The sequence below is a fragment of the Polypterus senegalus genome, chromosome 8, assembly GCF_016835505.1.
Source record: "Polypterus senegalus isolate Bchr_013 chromosome 8, ASM1683550v1, whole genome shotgun sequence".
NCBI classification, from domain to species: Eukaryota; Metazoa; Chordata; class Cladistia; order Polypteriformes; family Polypteridae; genus Polypterus; species Polypterus senegalus.
The window spans coordinates 135,644,729-135,666,819 of record NC_053161.1 but is presented as its reverse complement, the minus strand read 5'-3'; the positions used below and the strand labels follow the sequence as shown (position 1 = coordinate 135,666,819).

Here is a 22,091-nt window from a genome sequence, read left to right as displayed (position 1 = left end):
AGAGTAGAGTAGGATGTCCCAGAGGACTTTTAACATCCAGAAGTCCCAAATGTTTCAATCATTCTACTATTTAAGAAGCACTTGGAACTGAAGTCTCTATACTTTCATGGAGCTGTTACTGAAGTGGACAGACCCTAGGACAAATTACTGACACAGTGAAGAGGCCATATCATGAATTGGACAGTCCTACAGTTTCCTACAGTGCATTCTTTAAATTCATTTAAATCAATTTAACTTAAGCAGTTTGTGTTAGGTCACCTTGCTGCTACCTTTTGAACGCATTTCTTCTTAGGCACTCACTTTTGTGAAAATATATTCATTCATCCACACTAAATGTTGAACCAACCAAAAATATTATTTGTATACACACACACACACATATCCACCCATCCATCCAAGGTCACGGGGGTCTGCTTTAGCCAATCCCAGCCAACACAGGACGCAAGGCAGGAAACAAACCCCGGGCAGACACACACACATATACAGTGTATATATATATATATATATATATATATACAGTAATCCCTCGCTATATCGTGCTTCGACTTCCGCAGTTTCACTCTATCGCGGATTTTAAATGTAAGCATATCTAAATATATATCACGTATTTTTCGCTGGTTTGCGGATTTCTGTGGACAATGTGTCTTTTAATTTTTATGGTACATGCTTCCTCAGTTTGTTTGCCCAGTTGATTTCATACAAGGGACGCTATTGGCGGATGGCTTAGAAGCTACCCAATCAGAGCATGTATTATGTATTAACTAAAACTCCTCAATGATATAAGATATGCTTCCTGCGCAGTGCTCGATTGTTTGCTTCTCTCTATCTCTCTCACTCTCTCTGCCTGACGGAAGGGGTGTGAGCAGAGGGGCTGTTTGCACAGAGGATACGGACGCTCCTCTACAAAATGCTGCTTTATCGCGGTGCTTCGGCATACTTAAAAGCACGTATTGATTTTTTGATTGTTTGCTTTTATCTCGCTCTCTCTCTCTGAAATTCTCTGCTCCTGGCGGCGCTCCTTTGAAGAGAAGATATGTTTGCATTCTTTTAATTGTGAGAAAGAACTGTCATCTCTGTCTTGTCATGGAGCACAGTTTAAACTTTTGACTAAAGGGTGTTATTTCATGTCTAGAGGGCTCTAATAATGTTAACAGTGTGGAAGAGTTTAAGGGCTTAAAATATATAAAAATAACCATACAAACATATGGTTTCTACTTCACAGATTTTCATCTATCGCGGGGGGCTCTGGAACGCAACCCTCGCGATTGAGGAAGGATTACTGTATATATATACACACATATATAGTAAAAGACCAGCCCGGACACAAACAGAAACTGAGACCGCCAGAAGTCCAAAGACATACGTTTATTTTCTTCTTTTGTACATAACACCAAACAGTGCCAAAGACATACGTTTATTTTCTTCTTTTGTATATAACAACAAACAGTGCCCAAACACACAACAATATTGCTCACAGTCCTTCTCTTTCCTTTTCCTTCTCTTTCTCTGCCACCTCCACTCCTCTCTCGCAAGTTCTGTCCACTGCCACAAACTATAATGGCCTTTACTACACTACTGGCACATAGACTTATTTTGCTCAACTGGAAGAATTCTAACTCACCTCTTTTTAATCTTTGTGGGTAACTGATGTTATATATTATCGGAAACAGAAAAAAATCAAATTCTCACTTAAAGGATCTGTGCAAAACTTTTTCAAAACCTGGCAGAATCTGATCAATAAAATTTTAGAATAAGCATTTAAAGAACTGAGGAAGCAGATTCTCTCCCCTCTTTATTTTTATTCATTTATTTATCCACATATTTTTACTATTATTAAAGGTTTACTCTGCTGACTTAGCTCTCTTTCTCATTGGTGGGGGTTGATTTGCTTTGAACCTAGTTTTGTTAAACTTGACTTGCTTGTATGGAATGTTATATGATTTTTAGTAACATTCAAAAATGTAAAAAAAAATTCATAGGGAATACTGATGTCTGTGGATGTGGAGCTCTTCTCTCTGTCTGTGAAGCAAACATCCCAAGATTAAAGGCCTCTCTCCACAGTGACTTAATAATGATTACATAAAGTGAATGATCAATAATGTTAAAACCCCTGTCATGTTTATACTGCAGAATTTTGTTTACTGACTGAAGCCCATGCTCGTCATAATTACCCTAGAGTGATAAATAATGTTGTTTTTTGCACATTTAGAAATAATAATTGATACCTCTAATGTTCTGTTTTTTTATTCTGAAAGAATAAAGAAAAAGATTCAAAGTTCAGATCAATAAAGATATGGAGTTTAAATCAATACCTAGTACTTTGCAGTTCTATCAGTTAAAAGATGCAAAATATCAAATAAAGATCTCAACAGCTAAAATTGCCATTTGTTTGAGTTTGAAGAAACACTCCTTAGTATGCCTTGTTTGAAAAGACACCAGTGTGGCTTACCTGGGCTGGAGCTGGTTAATCAGCTCACTGTTCAAATATGGCTGATTTTAAATATATGTCATCTTTATATGTTCTTTGTTAAAGTTCCCATTTTATTCAATTTTTTTTAAATTCACAGTTCCATATAGTGAGTTGGGACATTTATAAAAACAATCTTTAGTATGCTTTGTTTCCAACACCATACAACAACAACATTTATTTAATTAGCTCATTTTCATACAAATGGTGTAGTTCAAAGTATTTTACAAGATGAAGAAAGAAAAGTTTATATGAAACAAAAATAAGATTAGGGAATACTAAGTAACAAAGAATAAAGTAAGGTCAGATAGCTGGGAGGACAGAAAAAAACAAAACAAAAAAAGAAACTTGAGAGGGGCCAAGTGAAAAAAACAAAATCTGCAGGGGTTCTAAGGCCAAGAGACTGATCAGCCTCCACTAGGCATACTACCGAACATAAATGATTTAAATCTGTTCTCATGGTTTTCAGGCATTTGTTGATGATGGGCATGTGGACATCTGGCTATCAATCCGTCAATGTAGTGACTGCATGGAGCCTTGATAAGGTGGTGGTGGCACAGAATGCCACCAAAGAAAACCAGAAATATAGCAACAGAGAAAAATAGGGATTAGTACAGAATGAGGGTCCTTGATGAAAATGATAATTCAATGCACATATAGCTTGAAAGGGTTACACTAAAATGTAGCTATGATAAGGCCATGTTTAAAAATTGGTTTTTAACAGTGTTTTAAAATGCTCCACCACATTTGCCTGGCAAATTTATATTGGTAAACTATTCCACAACAGAAGGCTGCCTCACCATTTCTTTAAAGTTTAGCTCTTTGAATTCTAAGCAGACTCTCATTTAAACATCTAAGGTTGCGATTTGGAGTGTAAGATAAAAGACATTCCGATATATAAGATGGAGCGAGATTATTTAAGGCTTTGTAAACCATAAGCAGTATTTTAAAGTCAATTCTAAATGGCACAGGTAACCAATGTAATGACATCAAAACTGGAGAAATATGCTTGGATTTTCTTTTCCTAGTTAAGATTCTGTACTAGTTGCAACCGATTGATGTCTGTTTTGGGTAGTGCTGAGAGGAGTGCGTTACAGTAATCTAGCCGACTGAAAACAAAAGCATGAACTACTTTTCAGCATTTTGCAAAGTTATAAGTGATCCAACTTTTTCTATTTTCCTTAAATGAAAAAATTCCGTCCTGGTAATCTAATTAATATGTGATTTAAAATTTAAGTCAGAGTCAATAATTTGGCCATATGCGTAGATTGTCTTTGGAACATGTTATTGTGGTGGATTTGATACGTTCATTTGTTTGATTAGGTTGTGTTTTATTATTATTTTCCTAAAAAACATGATGATTAAAAAATACTATGTTGCACAGAATGAGATGGCAAATGATAAGAATTAGGCTTACTGAACATTGTATACATTATTTTAATTACTAATGTTTTTAGTGATGACAAAATCATGCTTTCTTAGTAAGTAAAGAATATATTTCTTTAAAGATGAATGTCCATCAAGCAAACATCTCTAGAGTAGTAAACAGCAATTTGCTTCTTTCATCTACATCTTACATCAATGGTAAATTGAAACATGTTTTTTTTAGAATATTATGATCACTCCAAAAAATTAAGAATACTTGGCACAGATTCCACCTAGAGCTATCACTGTTATGAACTGGAGTATTCCACAAAGGCAAAACAACTACAAAAATCTCAAACTCTTTAACAAAAGCCCCACAAGGAGAAGGATAACTGTCAACCTTCAGCTTGTATTGGAAGGGCAAAGAATCTTTATAACTCTTTATAAAATGTTTTTGAAAAGAAAAAATAAAATTATTCAAAGAAAAGGAGCTAAGAGAAGCACAAAGGAGATGTCTATAAGGCAACTCTAAGCAAACACAGTCCCAATACACAGTCCAGTTATCAGAATCCTTAAAAGATAGAGAAAAATCATCAAAAGAAACTGAAAATCCAACCATAAAAAGCAGTTCTCATGATTAACTCCAACAACGACTAATAATCTGTACTCCTGAGTTGTCTCCGTATAGAATGTGAGGGAGGGCACAGGAGTGGTGACATCAGGGTAGTTCAAGGATATTACAATAAGAATAACAAATGATAAACATTTTAGAGTTTTCAAAAACTTCCTGCATGACCCATAAGGCACCTAAAGAAACATTCTTCATAAAAGCTCAGCTCATCCATCTCATTTATCTGCCAAAAGCCAAAGGTTACACTCTCCAGTAATGCATTCATATAAGACATCAAGCACAGTGGTGGTAGTTTCATAAATCGGCAGTGCTTTGCTGTCTTAGCATCCAGAAAGATAGTTCTGATTAGGAAAGAAAGCTGAAGATCAATTATGTCATGCCTCAACCTCCCACTGTTATTGTATTAATTCTTGGGAGCATCAGTGGTTTAAAAATAATACTATGTTCAGATGAGTTAGTAGTGCCTTTGCCATTTAAGGCTTTTTATGTAAGAAGAACAATTTGAAATCAAATCTCAGCTTAAATGGATGTCAGTGTAAAGACTTAAGAACTGGAGTGATGTGGTTATACTTTCTAGCTCTTGTAACAATTCTTGCAGCATTCTTAATCAATGAACGCTGCATGCAGGAATTAACTTGGAAAGGCAGTTAATTCAATGAGAAACAAAAGCACAAATTCATTTCTCTGTAACATCCATATTTTAAAATCATCTTACATTTCCAACATTTTCAACATGGAAAAAAAGGTTTTTGATAGTTTTGTAATATGTACTGTATATATATATATATATATATATATATATATAGTGTGAAAAGGCACTATATAGCGCCCGACCCGGCACAGACTACGCAGAGGCACGTGTTCACATTTTCACATTCAAGGGTTTTTTTATTTTTAATTCTTCAGCCGTGGGCACACGTCTTCCCCGTGTCCCACAGGCCCAACACAGTCCAAGCACAAAAACCCACACAAACCAAACTTTTCCTGCTCCACCACTCCACCGAGGCAACCTCGTCCTCTTCCTCCCGATTCTGGCCTCGAGTGGAGGTGGCTGGCCCTTTTTATACCCCACCCGGAAGAGTTCCAGGTGGTTGACCACCTGGTCCTAATTGCCCTTCTGGGTGGGGCTGAGAAATCAAACAGCCAGGCTGCGGAGTCCATGCAGCTCCCCCTAGCGGCCACCCGAGCCCCCAACCAGGCTGTGGAGGACTCCATCTCCCATGGAGCCCTGCGGGAGGTTGGGGAATCACCGTCCGCCATGGAGGCTGCCACCAAGCGTCCCAGGGGAGGTACTGAACTGTCCATGGTGGCTCCCCCGGAATATACGCAGCAGGGGCGTCCCAGCCAGGCATAGGACCCGGCTGTCCGTCACAATATATATATAGATAGATAGATATATATATATATAAATACCCGCGCTTCGCAGCGGAGAAGTAGAGTGTTAAAGAAGTTATGAAAAAGAAAAGGGAACATTTTAAAAATAACGTAACATGATTGTCAATATACAGGAATTGTTTTGTGAGTGTTATGAGTGTTGCTGTCATCAAGGATTTGATTAACATTATTTCTTTCAATCAGGTTCGTATTTGTAGGATGTGTTGTGTTCAAGTTACATTCCGTGTTTGTCAATCGTTGTAAAGATAACAGGTTTCATTTATTGATTTGTTTCTTACTGCATCAATAAACAGCTCGTCTTCCTGTTTATCTGAGAAGTGACACACTGCATGCATGGGTTTTTTTTTACACTGTCTTCCGTTAACGGGACATTGACTTTTTCCACCGTGTGCTTTGTTTCCGCAGTAGCTGCACTTATGAATATGTTTGTATGTGTCACACGCTTCATATTTTTTTGCTGCCTTCTCAATTGTGTAATTCGGTTTTTGTTCAGCACTCTTTGGAACTGTTGCTTTTTGTCTGTGCACCGCGTCCAGTTCACGTGAGCGCTCGGTGTACATGCATCGAAGGTTCCCAGCTGTGCTGGTGCCATCTCGTGCGATGTCCACGGCTGTATTTAATGTTAGCTAAGACCCGGCACTTAAAAGTTTCTCTTGCAGTTTCGCTGAGTTTGTGCCAAACACCACCCTGACCATCTCATCTTCGTCTGCATAAGCACAGTCCTTCAACCGTGAATATTTAGCAGCAGTGTTTCTGTTGGATTGCCGCTGACGGACGGCCTTATATGGGCAAGCACTAAATTACGTGGGAGGTGTAACTCTGCCTCCCACGGCCATCGAGCAGAAGTCTATTATAGTATATGGACGAAAAAATAGGTTCCAGTTATGACCATTACGTGTAGAATTTCGAAATGAAACCTGCCCAACTTTTGTAAGTAAGCTGTAAGGAATGAGCCTGCCAAATTTCAGCCTTCTACCTATACGGGAAGTTGGAGAATTAGTGATGAGTGAGTGAGTGAGTGAGTGAGTGAGTGAGTGAGTGAGTGAGTGAGGGCTTTGCCTTTTATTAGTATAGAATGGTGCAGTGAGAGTAATATGGAAAAAGATGATCCACTGTGGCAACACCTAATGGGAGCAGCTGGAAGAAGAAGAAAAAGGTGCAGTGAGAGTAACAATGCTAAAGCAGCTATGGTATCTGGAATAGTATGGCCATTCTGTGGACCATTATATTGTTACGGGTTAATTACAATCAGATGCCTTAAACTAATAAACAATATGCTGTTAATTTCAGTGTATATGATAAAGCCGCGTCAGGAATGTGGATCTAAAAAAGAAAGGGAAACCACACTGGAACAAAAGCACTGCTTTGACACTGGGTGCTGCCAGTTTGCAAAACTGACCGGAGAATCTGCATACACCAGGGTTTGAGGTAGCGTGAAAATGTGTGTGGCTTTACTCCAAGTTTAGTTTTTATACATCGTGATGTAAGTGACGAAATGGACATACACAGCATTTTTGTGCATACGCACCATTTATACATGAGGACCCTGGTTTTTCTCCTTCCTTAAAATAATTCTTTGACTTTCTTCACATTGACGAAGAACAGCCCCAGAATCAACTTGTAAGATAATTCTAGAAGTGCCTCCAAAGCTATCTGGTCAGCTAATATCAACTGATGTTGGTGAAGATGGAATTTTAGTTGTAATGGGTAAAGACAACGGCATAGCAAGGGTTGTTCTTTTTAGGCATGTTTTTCCAGACTAAGGGATGAAAAAAACCCCAGTTAGTCACCTGTGTATTCACAAAATCCTTCCCTATTGTGTCCTTAAAAAATTCTTTACCCAAAAGAGATACATGTAACCTGCAGCCGCAACAATATGGATATTTGTGTTTCTATGTTCATGTTACATGTGTTTAGCATCATGTTTTTGGTTTTGTTGCAAGCTGTGTTGTATTTCATTTTTGATGACTATTGTGAGTGAGTGAATGCAATGCAATCTGTACATTTATAAGTTTGATGGGCTCGATATGGACACTACAGACCTTAGATTAAGCAGATTTGGAAAATCAATACATATTACCAAGCATGTGCACTTAGGGGATATCTTTAGGGTTCAAAGCAGGTAGGCATTTCCACCTTGAGCAGAGAGGGGGTTCTCTTGCTAACACCTTCTCCATTTCAGTCTACATTTCAGAGGTATATGCCCCTGAAGATCAGTGACCTCACTTCCTTGATAAACCAAGGAAACCGCCTTCCCTTCCAGGGGACTGCTATAAAACCTTGCTATCCACCAGAAGTGGGCATACATTGTTGGACCTGCGTCTGAGAGACATAGAGCTCAATCTCAAATGCACCTTTGTCTGAGAAGACTTTATTTTGATGATGGCAAAACCTCAGATTTTGCCCCCGTGTGTGCTGTTTATTTGCTATCTTATTAAATAATACCAGCATTAAATGAGTTTACCAGGTTGTTACCCCAACTCTGCGTTGACACAATTGTGCTTATTTTACAATATATGTACACTCATAAATGTAGACAGTTCTATTAACTTGTAGATAAAATGCAATAATGTACTAATAAAATAAACGTGGCTTACCTTAAAAATTATTATGAGATAAAAGATTCTACAGAAAAGGCCTGTCAAAACTAGTAATATTAGGCTGAATTTAGATGTTTGTGACCCTGGTCAATGCTCTTTTGTTTTTTCTGTAAACCAGTACTAACTTTTATCTCAGTCTACTTTAAATACAAGAGTTTCCCTCAGCAAAATAATCACCAATGATCATAATATTATGGAATAAAAAAAATAATGCTGGAAATTTCTGAATCAAACACTGATGTAAACTGAGTGGTGTCTAATATTTTACTAAGAAATATCAAATAGCAACAATTTTCTTTGAACAAGTCTACTACATGTACAGCCTACATAATGAGGAGGAGGAGGAGGTTAGGAGTGCATGCTGATACAGCGCATTGCCACACCCACCACATGACAAACCAACTCAGGATACCAAATTTGGACCCGAGTGCAGCCATGGAACAGGTGACACCTCAGACCCACACTAGTTCAGATGGAATGGAACCAGTGTGAGGTTTTTTATGGTGGCTGGAGTGCCAATTCTGCCACCAACCCCCATAGATAAGTAAAATATAAAACATGGTTTAGGATCAAAGTATGCAAATTGAAACAGACATTTTACAGTTAAAATTATCTCTTTAACTTTCAAAGTGAGCATAATAATGTATGTGCTAAGGACTGGATAAAGTACTGGTTAAGTATGTGACTTCACAGCTTACTCTGGATTCTCTAGTTTCCAACTATGGCCCAATAGAGTGAATGTTAGATTGTTGAGGATATTTGGCCCCATTTGACCAAGTGAGTGTAGTGTCCTTATTGTGTATGTCTTGTGATGAATTAGTACCCTATTTGCGGATGATTCCTGCCATTCATTTAATTTTCCAGGATTGCTCTTGTCCCCCTGGATGCTGAACTATATTGAACAGTTTTAATAATAGATGTCACATCTTTTGTCGATTCATGCGCTACTGAATATTTCATTAATGCAAAATTGAAAGTACAAATATGAATGCTCCCAGATATTAAAGATCATATACAGTGCTCCGTACTCTAACAAATTTGTTTTTTAGTTTGTGGGTTTTCTCCCTTTACCCCATAGATGTAGGATTTAAGAACAAACTCCTTGGTGCATTTGGGAATATAGAAAACTAATTTCTTGGTCTGAAAGGAATTACAAGTTCTTCCTATTGGTAATAATACGCAGATTTTGTAACAGATGTTTAACATAAGGACTATTACCCAAATACTTGCAATTCCTGGATGTTTTTAATGAAAATAAAGTAATATCATTACCTTCTTATGGACTGTGCAGTTATGTGTCTTTCATAGGCAATGCAATGCAGCCCTTAATAAAAGACAACCTAGACAAGAATTGTATTGGGCCATCCAGTAGTTCATTTGAGACGTCTCTTTTTATAGGTACAAATATAGTATGTTTGGATCCAATATTTACCACATTTACTAAACTTGAGGAGTGCATATAATTTAATCCATAACAGTATGCTGTTTGTGCATGGGGTGCATGAAACAGGGCTTTTAACACAGCTACTAATGTACATATTTTTGGAATTTACCATTTTTTCAATCATCCATATTTTCAGATTTTCATATTCTAAGCACGACTTTTCCCCAGATCTGGCTGCACATATTGAAGACTTGCAGTTAGCATTTATTGCAAAGCTTAAAAATTTGCGAGTTTCATTAGACATTATTGTTGCTTCTCAGCTACATAATAAAATGGCCCAGTCCTGCTCTGATTAAATGTGCAGATCTCTTTATTGGGTTTACTAGCTACTACTGCTGGTTTATTAAGAATTTCAGTTCAATTATAGCTACTATAACAGCACTAAGCATGAACAGCTTAATCTGAGGTTAATCAGGTCTGAAATACACTACACCATTTTACTTTGGCTATCACAAATACAAGACCACCCATATTGCCTAACACTATTTATTGGTTTGCATGAAAAATTATTTCAAAGGTACCTTGAAACTCTGCAAATCTATCCATTTATGTGTAAAGTATTTTCCAAAATAATAATTTGGGCAATAGAAAGTTTAGTGATCAAGTTAGCTTTGAAGGCATGCAAACACCATCTTAAAGACATATGTCCTTCCATAAAGACCTAAGTGATATGACCCTTTGCTTTGTTTCTTTGACTTTAGCTTAGCATTTTGTCTTTTCCTGTCCTTTTTGTCTCTTTATTTTAACCGCCTGCCATGTCATTTAGATCTGACAAGTTGATTTTCGGTATTGACTTTTTTTCTGACATTTTCAAATTTCTTCTCCTTGTCACCTCTGTTATTCTGGTTTGCCTTTCTTTATCTTGATGTAAATAACACCAGAATTCAGTAATCAAAGAGAGAAAGCTACCACACACCACAATTCACTTTGTGACACAGTCTTAGACAAACTGTTTTTCATGACACTCACCTTTCTTTGATTGCTCTGATGATGTCATGTGTCCCCTAAGTAACTTAGTCTTGCTATGTGGAAATGATTTACCATATGGGCAAGTGCCACAGAAGAACAAAATGGCATCTGCCAAGAATACATCATGAAAATAACCATGGAATCAGATTTCCTGAAATTCAAACTTATGCAAGTGACACTTTGTGCATTAGAGAAAAAAAAATTAATAGTAGAAAAAAGGTAAGGTTTTCAAAATCATAACAGTAGGAGCTTGCAAGATCTAAAAGTTTGCCTGTCTCATTCTGGTACTTTCACCTCCATTTTATTTTTATTATACACTGTGTTATACTTTCTGATTCTGAGAAAGTTCAAGACAGTCAGTTGCTTGTGTAGAATGTTCCTGTGCGAGAATTTGTAAGATCATCCTTTGCAGGCTATGTAAATTTTCCTCAGATTTCTATCATAATTCAATGAGCAAATAAAAAAAATCATATAAAAAGTAAAGCAATATGTATGCTGCTTTGTGACCAACTCTAAATTCAACTTAAGACAATATTTAACTTGGGTGAATAAATGTATCAAACATATACAATACAAGCTTATTTACTTCTTCCATGCACTTGAGGCTAATCACAAGGTTTCTAATTTTGAAGAATATGCAGGACAATTAAGATGAAATCTTGATTAGGTGCATTATTTTGTGCAAAGGAGAACTTCACCACAGAAATTATGTTAAGCCAAATCAGCCTTGTCTGGGATTCTACAAATGCTTGTATTCTCGTACTTTGCTCTAATTTGTATCTGTTTGTTTTAGTCACTGTTCTTGACTACTATCATATTCTTATTCTTTTCCAGGTGTGAACCTGGCTTTATACAAATGGCAGTCATTATCAAACAATAGAAGCATGCAAAATCAAGTAGGTGGCCAGACAAATCTGCTTTAGATACTCAGATTCCCTCTTCATGACATTTACCCTGCAATTCCTTAACAATTTGTTTCATTCAAAATGTTTTCAAAAATTTTTAAACTTGTTTCTTTTTTGTGTGCTTGTTTTTTTATTCATCTATTTATTCATCCAACTTTAAAAGGGTGGAGTGGTGGTTCTGAGGCTAGGGATTTGCACTGGTAATCGGAAGGTTGCCGGTTCGAACCCTGTAAACACCAAAAGTGACTCTACTTAATTGGGCCCTTGAGCAAGGCCCTTAACCTGCAATTGCTCCATCCTGGGTATGACGTTAATCTGCATCTAGCCCTCCAACCTGCAGGGAACAACCTGGGGATTGGTGGCAGAACTGGCACACCAGCCACCATAAAAAAAAAACTCACACTGTTCCATTCCATCTGAACTAGTGTGGTGCTGAGGTGTCACCCATTGCATGGTTGCACTGGGATCCAGAGTTCGTTCGTCATGTGGTGGGTGTGGCAATGGGGTGTATCAGAACATGCTCCTAACTTTGCTCTTCTTTAAAACTTGTTTTTCGCCAGAACTGGGTCACAGTTCTATTTATTTATTGTTTATTATTTACTATTTATTTATTGCTTGTTTGGTTTGCTTTTTTTTTTAACGAGACCAGCCTTTGCTGGCTCATCTTAATGTTTTCCTCTTACTTGGTGTTATCATGTCCAAGACAAACTGGGTCAGAATAGGGTTCCCTCCAAGCCCAAATTCAATTTAATGTGTTAGATTAGAATGGACAGATGAATAAAGATCATGCTCTGTGTGATCACGAAATCTGTAACATTGCATTCAAGTACTTAAAGCGTAGTAGGCAACCTTCTGCTATGTGGTGTCATTGCACTCTTTTGTAGAAGGAATCTGCAGTGTTATTGATATACTTTAGGTTTAAACTTGTCAGTTAATCTCTTTTTTTGGCTATTAATCTTGACATTTCAAATGATACATGCTAAAATTACTCTTCACACTTAATTATTTTCATTACAGGATTCTACTAATGTAATTGTCATATCACATCACATCACTAGACTTGTTCAAATTGTCTGTAATTTTTAACTGAGCACACTGTTAATGCTAACGTCACTGGGTAATACATGTTCCTTTCAAAATAAATAACATATTTCAACATTAGTGATGAAGAGAAGCTGAGATATTGTGATAAATGATCATATTTTCTTGGGTGTTTTTATGATACTCAAGGTTCAACATCTCCACTGTTAAAAAAAAACCAACATTTTATTTAAGATATGTTTGCGGTATATGTCCTGTATAAACTATATTTTTATTTATATTTTACATGATGCTTCTCAGTTTATGTCTGAAAATTATGCTCTGTGTTGATTTTATATGTCTTTTAGCTTATTATATTTGTAAATATAGCTTATACCTGGACGTGTACTTAACAATAAATCTAATTAAATCAGCAACGTGGATTTACAAGTCTCTTCCCATGACATTAACATATCAACTGTATGAAAGTGTTACTATAAAACTAGAAAGTATTATGGCTTAGTGGAAGGAGGCTGATTTTTTGATGGAAAGGATTAAAAGACAGGAAGTAAGCTTTAACCATCTAAAATGTGTTACCTGAATTTCAGTGCCATCTTGAGGTGTCACCCACTGCACACAGGTCCCAATCCAGGTGGTTCGGCATGTGGTGGGTGCGGCAACGTGCTAACAGCACATTCTCCCAATTTTTTATCTAATCAAAACAATAAATAGAAATCATAGCGGAAAACCATTTGCCACTGATCAGTACATTAAAGTCAAACTAAAAAAAAAACACACTCCCAGAGTTACAGAGTGGGAATCAGCAACCCAAAATGGAGGAATGGTGTGGTGCTAATGCTGGTGGTACAGAAAAGAGCCATATTGCTCATAAGGGCTTGCTCAGGCTTTGCCAATCATACTCCTCAAATGGCCCAGTGGAAAAACAGGACCTGAGAGAGGCATGTTTCGCAAATAACAGCAGACTCTCGGAAGGGGCAGGGCTACCTGGTGAAGCTGGCCATAAAAGCAGCTCTTGAGAGTGTGAAAAGGAAGAGTGCAGCTCACAGATCTGGGGAAAGTGTGACAGATAGTATTGCCATTGATCGTCAGTGAGTAGTGAGAGGCAGGGCCAACAGCAGTACATGCAACTGGTGAGGACAAGGTGAGGAAACTAGCAGCACATACAGCAGAACATCAGACCATTATGGGAGAGCAGCCAAAGATGAATATAGTGGGTTCAGCTGTTTTTAAGACAGGGTTCCACCCCGGGATACATTTACATTTCTTTTATGTTTATTTTTTTGTTCATTTTCGATTCTTTGATTATTATCATTTATGTTAGCGTTATTTTTCACTTTTATTATTCATCCAGTTTTGTATTTTTATGTCAGTTTTATTTTTTGATTTAATTTCTATGTGCATACTTTTCTCCTCCTATGTTCTTTGTATTTTGTAAGCGTGGACCTTCAAAGATCGGGGCCATCAGCACCTCACCGCAAGGAACCACCCCAAGCCTTTAACAGCAAGCTGGGAGAGTGAGTTGCTTGTGGTTCACTGACTGTGCATTGGAGAAGAGTTAAGCATGTGTTGCTATTTTGTTGTTTGGATTTCTGGTTTCGTGATGTTCTTCTGTTCTTGTTTCTGGATTATGATTTACAGATTCAGGATTGGAGTGGGTTTCTTTGGATCATGTGCTGAGCAACTCCTTTTGGTCCTTTTATTGAGCCTTGTGCTATTTTCATATTTATAAATACTTTTATTTATAAAAGTTTGCTCAAGCCAGAAGTTTTTCATTGTTTTTTTTTTCTCTTCCCTTGATAGATGTTTTGAATTCTTGGAATATTTAAATGTATTTAAACATTTTGAACCTAAAGCACCACTTGGCCAGGTGTAGGGTGAAGCCAGCCTTTTGAGTAGTCACTCGGGATGCAGGGAAGTGAGCCTTTTCTTGGCTAGGCTAAATACTGGCTTGTTTTCGGCTTTAGTTTGGAAGCCCCACACGTTTGCCATTTCTGAATTCTGTGAGCCATTACTCTTTCAAGGGCCAATATTGTGAAAAGTGCTAAATCCATTCCTTATTATCTCACACCCCTGGGTTGTTACAATGTAATAAGCAATGAATAAACAGCTATTTCATTTCTAAATCAATGCAGACAAACTGAAAGGAGGCTTGTTAAAATGGCTACCATTACATTAATCTACTAAGAACAAACACAAGTTCGTGCAATGTAAAAATTTAAAAAAGAAGGCCACTGTAAGTGACAAACCTTTTATCAACTCCAAATATAAACGTAGGGGGCCAATCTTGGAAAGTTAATGTTTGATGTTAAATTCATATAGTGTTTGTTTGGTTCCCATCAAACATTAGTTTCTTACAGCTACCTAGGATATTGTATAGCCTTTTACCACCTGTAAGTTAACATTAGATAGAAGTTTCTTAGCTATATCTGTAAAGCAGGGTGTTAATTAAGTCAGTTAGGAAATAGTCTTACTGCTAGCATGGACAGTTAGATATGTTTGCAAATATGAGATGGCATACAGTTTTCTGACCATGTCTGACGTGCCTCAAATAGGACAGTATGACCAAATTTATAGAAATGAAACAAGATTTATAAGCCTTAACCAGAACTTTCTATAAGAAGAACTTTTCTTTTCTTTGCTATATTAATTTTTTCTCTATTTTTGTATGAACTGTTTTGCCATGATTTTTACTAAAACTGTTAAAACAAAGATATTTTGTCTGTGGAATTATTTGATCATGCATCACACTGATGTTTGAAACATCCTATGAAGCAAACTAAAAGCTGCAGAACTTTGGTATTTACTAACATATTGAATTTAGGGTGGCATGGTGGTACAGCGTTAGCACTGCTGCCTCGCAGTTGGGAGACCTGGGTTCGCTTCTCAGGTCCTCCCTATGTGGAGTTTGCATGTTCTCCCCGTGTCTGCGTGGGTTTCCTCCAGGTACTCTGGTTTCCTCCCACAGTCCTAAGACATGTAGGTTAGGTGCATTGGTGATGTGAAATTTCCCCTAGTGTGTGCTTGGTGTGTGTGTGTGTGTGTGCCCTGTGGTGGGCTGGCGCCCTGCCTGGGGTTTGTTTCCTGCCTTGCACCCTGTGTTGGCTGGGATTGGCTCCAGCAGACCCCCGTGACCCTGTAGTTAGGATATAGCGGGTTGGATAATGGATGGATGGATTTGCTACCTGGTATATGTAGCTATATTTAGCTTTTTTTGAAGTAAAATGATTAGTACATTCCACAGCATAATTTACACTCTTTCACATAAATTATTAATCATAAGTGAAACTAAGGACAATTGTTATCTTCCATAAAGAGAAAATATAAGCAATAAAATCAACATCTTGATCATTAGAACTAGCTAAGTCACAGCTCCAGACTTCTTAGTCCAAATCCCACCCCGGTTGTTGTCGTGACCAATTTGAACCTTCCATAAAAAAAAAAGATCAAATGGATTATGTTTGTTTAATGTGTGAGGCAGAGATATCTTTCAAATGGCAGAAAGACCAGAGTAGACAGAACTGAGCAGAGTTTGTTTACCAAAGGCTAAGGTTGATATCAGTTCAAAAGTGCAATACAGGCTCACAAGGATAAACAACAGTCAAAGCCAAAAGTAAAAAAAAAGAAAAACTAAAACAAGTTGCCTGAGAAAGTTTTCTGATGCCTGAAAAAAGGTTAGTTTCTTTGTAAGAAACAAAGTCCAAATGCTTTATGCTCTTTTAAAGATGACCACCATGACCACGCTTTATGATATCATGAGCACACACACTCAAGCGCACGGGTAGGCCATAGCAACCTCTTTAAAAATGTCTATGCTTGACATCTAACATGCAAATAAACAACAATAAACATTTAACAACAGACTCAAATAATTTTTAGAGGCCACAAATAGTTTGTAATAATAACATTTATAAGCCAAATCATGATAATGAATGCAAATTAATTTATATTTTTACCCCACATCAAACAGGAATAAGGCGTACATGCACATTTACTTGGATTTTTTTTGTAACAGTCAACACAATGTTCCAAAGACATACAGCATGTTGTGGCAGGAGGCTGGAGAGCAGACCCAGCCAAGACGCCTAGAAGGACCGGGAGGTGGTTTATATGTTCCCTGGGGCATGAGGGGGCAACCACCCTGGATAAGGAGGGGACCAGGAGGACGCAGCCAGGAGGCTCAAACCCTTTGGGGCCTGTGGCTGCCTCCAGGGGGCGTCCGGAGCATCATGGAACCCAGGAAACCTGCACTTCCACCACACGTGGGCAGGTGGAGGAAGAACATTCCAGGGACACCCAGGTGGATATAAAAAGGGCCGCCTTCCTGCAGTCGGGGAGCTAGAGTTGGAGGTGGACAAAGCTCCAGTGGATCGAAGAGAGGTAGCCCACTGACTTTGAAAGGCCCGAGTAAGGGTGTTTGGTGCGGGAGGCACCGTGTGTGCGGGATTTGTGTTTGGGGACACTTGTTTAATAAAACGTGAGTGGTTTAAGAACTGTCAGTGTCTGTCTGGTTGTGTCCGGGCTGATTATCTCACAATGTAAAATAAAAAGAGTAAAAAATATTGTGGGGAATAGAAAAAAAAAGATGTCAGTATAATTGCAAATGTTAGCTTGCAATATTGTCATGTTCCCATTTGACATCATTTTAATCCGTACTTTCTGCTTTAGAGGAGAATGTACAGTTAAAATAGCGAAAAGTGCTATTTGGAGAAGCAGCGGGCAGACATGGCAAAAGTCTGTTTGGTAAGTATCCTAAGATAACACATCCAAGGACCAAGGAACATAAGACTTTAGTATAAAATGAAAAGGACAGAACTTATAACAGCTCAATTTTAGAAAGGACCTGCGAGTAAATGATAACCTACTATTTTTCAGCATCCAGGCAGTGTGGTGAGGCAATTAGAAAAAAATAGAACTCTGAGCTGTGTTTCCAGAAGAATATAAACCACAGGAGGGATGTTGATGTTATTTGGCACACTGATTAAATCTCGGTTAGAGGCAGAGAGCTAAGAGAAAACATTGAGTGATATAGTGAATTTCTGGATTAAATTGGCACAGTTACGTGAAATAGGGTAGAAACTGCATCTGCTTAATTTGTTAAAAGGAGAAACAAGAGGACATGTGTTATAGGTGATTAAATCTCTGGGGAGAATAAACCTTTCAAAGGAGCATACCCAAGAACACTGGTATAAAATATAGGGAAAAACATTTCACAAAACGTTTGTGTTATGGTTATTGTCAAATAAGTCATTTGTGTTATCTGTGATCCTTGAAACATAAACCTTTAGTGGTTTATATTTAAATTAACTAAATGGAGGTATACATATTTTTCGCTTTACTATGTTCTACTAGAACTTGTATGGGCCAATTGGCTTAGTCTGGCCTGCTCTTTACATATTCTTAAGAATTCATAAAATGTAAATATGCTTTTTGGGATGCTTAAATGTATGATGTGTTTTTCTGAAGGGTTGTTATTAATTTGGTTTGGCAGTGCTAAATCAGTTCAGTGGGAATGAGTGGAGACGTTTGCATAAACATGAATGTGTCATGGCACCCTGTCTATGCTTGGTTCTTGCCTTTTGCCTATGTCTATTTGGACAGAGTCTGCCTTCTTGCTACACTTTACTTCAAAATACAAGTTCAGCCGTGGGGTTGAATGAAAACATCAGTTTTATCCCATTGTTTAAATCCTAAACTCTTAAAAAAAAGGTGCCAGAGTGGTTCTTCAAAATGATGCCATAGGAGGACCATTTTTGGTTCCCAAAAGACCCATTCACATTAAGGATACAGAAAGAACTATTTAAATCCATTACAGGCTCCATACAGTAAATAATCATGAAAAGACGATAACAGATTTGTAACTCTCGCTGTATATAATACCATAGGCTAATTCCACGTTTTCTTACTCTGTTAGTGTCCTGTTAGGTAGCCTACCATATATTAAAGAGTTCAGATGTTTCTTACATATTAGGAAGTTTTTCAAAGCCCCCAGAGCCAACTTCAAATGCAGAGAACCCTTTCCCACCATTAAGTTGTGTTTCGTCAAGCAATAGTTATATGAGGGACCACACAACCCAGGAATGAATTATAAAAAGCCATTAAATCACTGTATTTTGTAGCATATATATAGTATAGTATAGCATAGCATGTATAGTGTATTGTATAGTATAGCATGTAAATAGTGTAAAAAAATGTTTCACTTAGGGAACTGTCTAGGACATTTTTAGACAGTTTGTGGTTAGTTTTTGACAGTGAAACAGTGTTAAAATAAAGCCAATATGGGCTATGGTCAACATTCAAATGAAAGGAAGGTGTCAGTAATGATAAAATTGAAGAGTAGCAATAGTAGACTTTGGAAACAAAAATATAAGGATGTTAAAACTTGTCACAATAAAAACAATATACAGCATTCACTGAGTCCACCTGCTTGTGAGGGTTGTGTTACCTCTATAACCAGAGTAAGTCTAGAGGAAGTGAACAAATGCAGTAAATAGAGAGTGCCTAGTCTGTGAGGTTTTACCAGTACAAGATCCACATTGTTGGGGACCCGAGTAGAGAGTCATTTACAGAGGGTGGGACTGGAACGCGTGTCTGCCTGGGGTGTTGCCAAACCAGGATCCCAAGTTGTTTTGTTGTGTAGTGGGTACAGCAACACACTGTACCAGTGCATGCTCCCCAACTTGACTTGACTTGATTGGCTAAAATGCTGTGTGGCCACATGATGCACGTGCTGAATGACCTAATGGTAGCCATAATATATATAGTGGCTGCTTACATTAAGCAGGTATGCATACTTTGTGAAAACTTAAGAAGGATATGTGAAAGACTAGTGCTCAGGAAATTTTTCTGGTTTAGACTTATTGGTTAATGTTGACTAACTGTTTTGGAGAGCATTTCGGTTTTAGCGGTGATCTCAAACAAAACCTGTGTAATAGGTTCCTGCTGAAACTTAAACTACTTGTTTTTGATTTTGTTGGAAGAATAATTACAAAGAGAAAATTCTGTTTGAAATGAGATATCGCAAAACTGAGGAGATAATGAGAAGCTGAGCCTCTTTGGCTTTTGAAATGCTTTGCTGTGTAGAAATGTAATTTACCTTTGTGTAAAAAAAACACAGGTTAGCTCATTTTTTTTTCTTCTTTATCATCACTAAATTACCATTTAATCTGTCAAAGCATGTTTTAGATTTTAGAATATTTAGTTTTTTAATAATAATAATAATAATAATAATTTTTACCCACATTTTAGGAAGTTCTCTCTTACTAGGCACCCAGTGCCAGAGTTGTAAAATGCCAAATTTCAGCTTTTCAAATAATTGGGAAATAGTGTTTTTGTTGATGAGCATATATATATATATATATATATATATATATATATATATATATATATATATATATATATATATATATATATATATATAGCTTGTAGAAGGCTTCTTTAAATATTTACTTTGAGAATATTTACTTTAAATATTTACTTACTGGGTTGGTCCTCATATGTAATTTTTACATAATTAAAGCTTTTTCTTCATTGCTGTACTGCCTACTTAAATTTGGTTTACTGAAGGTATGCCACAGCTGCCAGTGCGATCTCTGAAACAATTTAGATGTTGTAGTAATGTGCCACATTTCCAATCAATGTTTGTAAAGTTTAGATAAATGTCACAAGTGCAGCTGTTTCAAATTATTGAGCAATCGTTATAGAACAGCTGCATGGGTCAATGTAGTTGTTGAATCAACCTTTGAAAATCTGAATTTAATAATTTAGCTGAAAATGTATCTAATCTTAGTGATTGCATTATCATTTCTTGAGCTCTACTTGTTTACTTAAAATTGAATTTTAATGCTTCTTGGTTAATCGTAATAGTACTAGTAGTAGATGCAAAGTTACCAAGCACATTAAGACACAAACATAGTATTTTAGAAGCCAGTGGCATTTTTATTTTAGAGACTTTGGCAGGTGTATCAATCACACTTTCAACCTATAAAGAAATTAAGCGAATATATTTGAGTCAACTGAAAGGCCACATATTGACTTGTTATAGAAATACTGAGAGCGCTGTCATTTTTCTTTCTCTATAAAGAGAGAGAAACGTGATCTGTCGATTTACCTCACACTGATGCACATCAATAATTGTGTCTATTTTAGTTTTCATCTTGGTCTGTTTTGCCTCCAGGTCATTCAGAAGCTCTATGGGTGACATCTACAGGATCCAGAATGACAAGAAGTATCATTTGAAAGTAATCCTCCATGTTCATGTCCATGCTGTAAATTTTTAGTTCAACTTCTTCCTGGCTAACATTTATATAAGAATTGTGCACAGTCCCCAGATATCAACCAGTGAATTCTTTGTGTCTCTCATACCCTAACATGCATTTCCAGTTAAATGGAGACTCTAAATTGTCCAATAATAATTAAGTAGGAACTGTAGGTGTGTGTGCCTATCATCTATGACAGAGTGATGATCTGTCCAGTACCGATCCCTGCTTGAACTTTAAGTTCCTATGGCCCTGTACTAGAAAGAGTGTGTCCTCAAAATTGAGTGGCTGTTTCACTAATTGTTTCATGAGTGCCACCAAGGTCTGGACCTGGTCTACTTTTAGCCTGTTATTAATGATGAGCCAACAATTCACACAAAACTGAATTTGTTTGCATTGCAAAAAAATACCTTAATGACAGCCAATGTAGAGACTGCAGTTCCCATTAGGTAAAAGAATTGTATGGTGTATTTTGAAGAGTATTTTTCTCCCATCCACTTCGGATAACAGTTTCATTGTCTTGCTTTTGTCTAAGAATACACATTTTTGTCTCATTGTGGGTTGTGTTTAGTTATGTTACATTTCCAAAAGTTCTTCCATTTATTTTCATCTGGATTTTTTAATGAGGAATTCATGGGGCCAAAAAGGAGTTTAACGTGTTGCCAAACCTTTACGGAGCAATGTTCATTTTTACTCTTCAAAAAACCTTTAATAACTCAAAAAAGCTGTAATTGCAAACAGAAATATCATTCTACTGTACACATGACAATATATCTGAAATGAACTGATGCCACTAGATTTAATATCCATACAAAGTCTTGCATTTTGAAACTATTACACACCTGCATATTATTAATAGGTTTACAATTCCAATCAAAACTTGGTGATTCATGTGTTTTGCATGTGCATGCATACATTGTAATAAGAAAAATACAGAGGAAATACAGCAACAAATGCAAGTTACACAATAGAGCTCAGCCATGGTGAAACAAAACAAAGCAGAATTTTTTTCTGTAACA

At 37.1% G+C, this 22,091-nt stretch overlaps 1 long non-coding RNA gene across 1 annotated transcript in view; it reads right to left on the bottom strand.

Moving 5' to 3' along the window:
* Positions 1–22,091, bottom strand: part of LOC120533637 — a 45,086-nt gene that overhangs the window by 12,945 nt on the left and 10,050 nt on the right. The window contains exon 2 of the long non-coding RNA XR_005634584.1: positions 13,394–13,508. This is a non-coding gene — a long non-coding RNA (uncharacterized LOC120533637). The remainder of the gene's footprint in view (positions 1–13,393; positions 13,509–22,091) is intronic.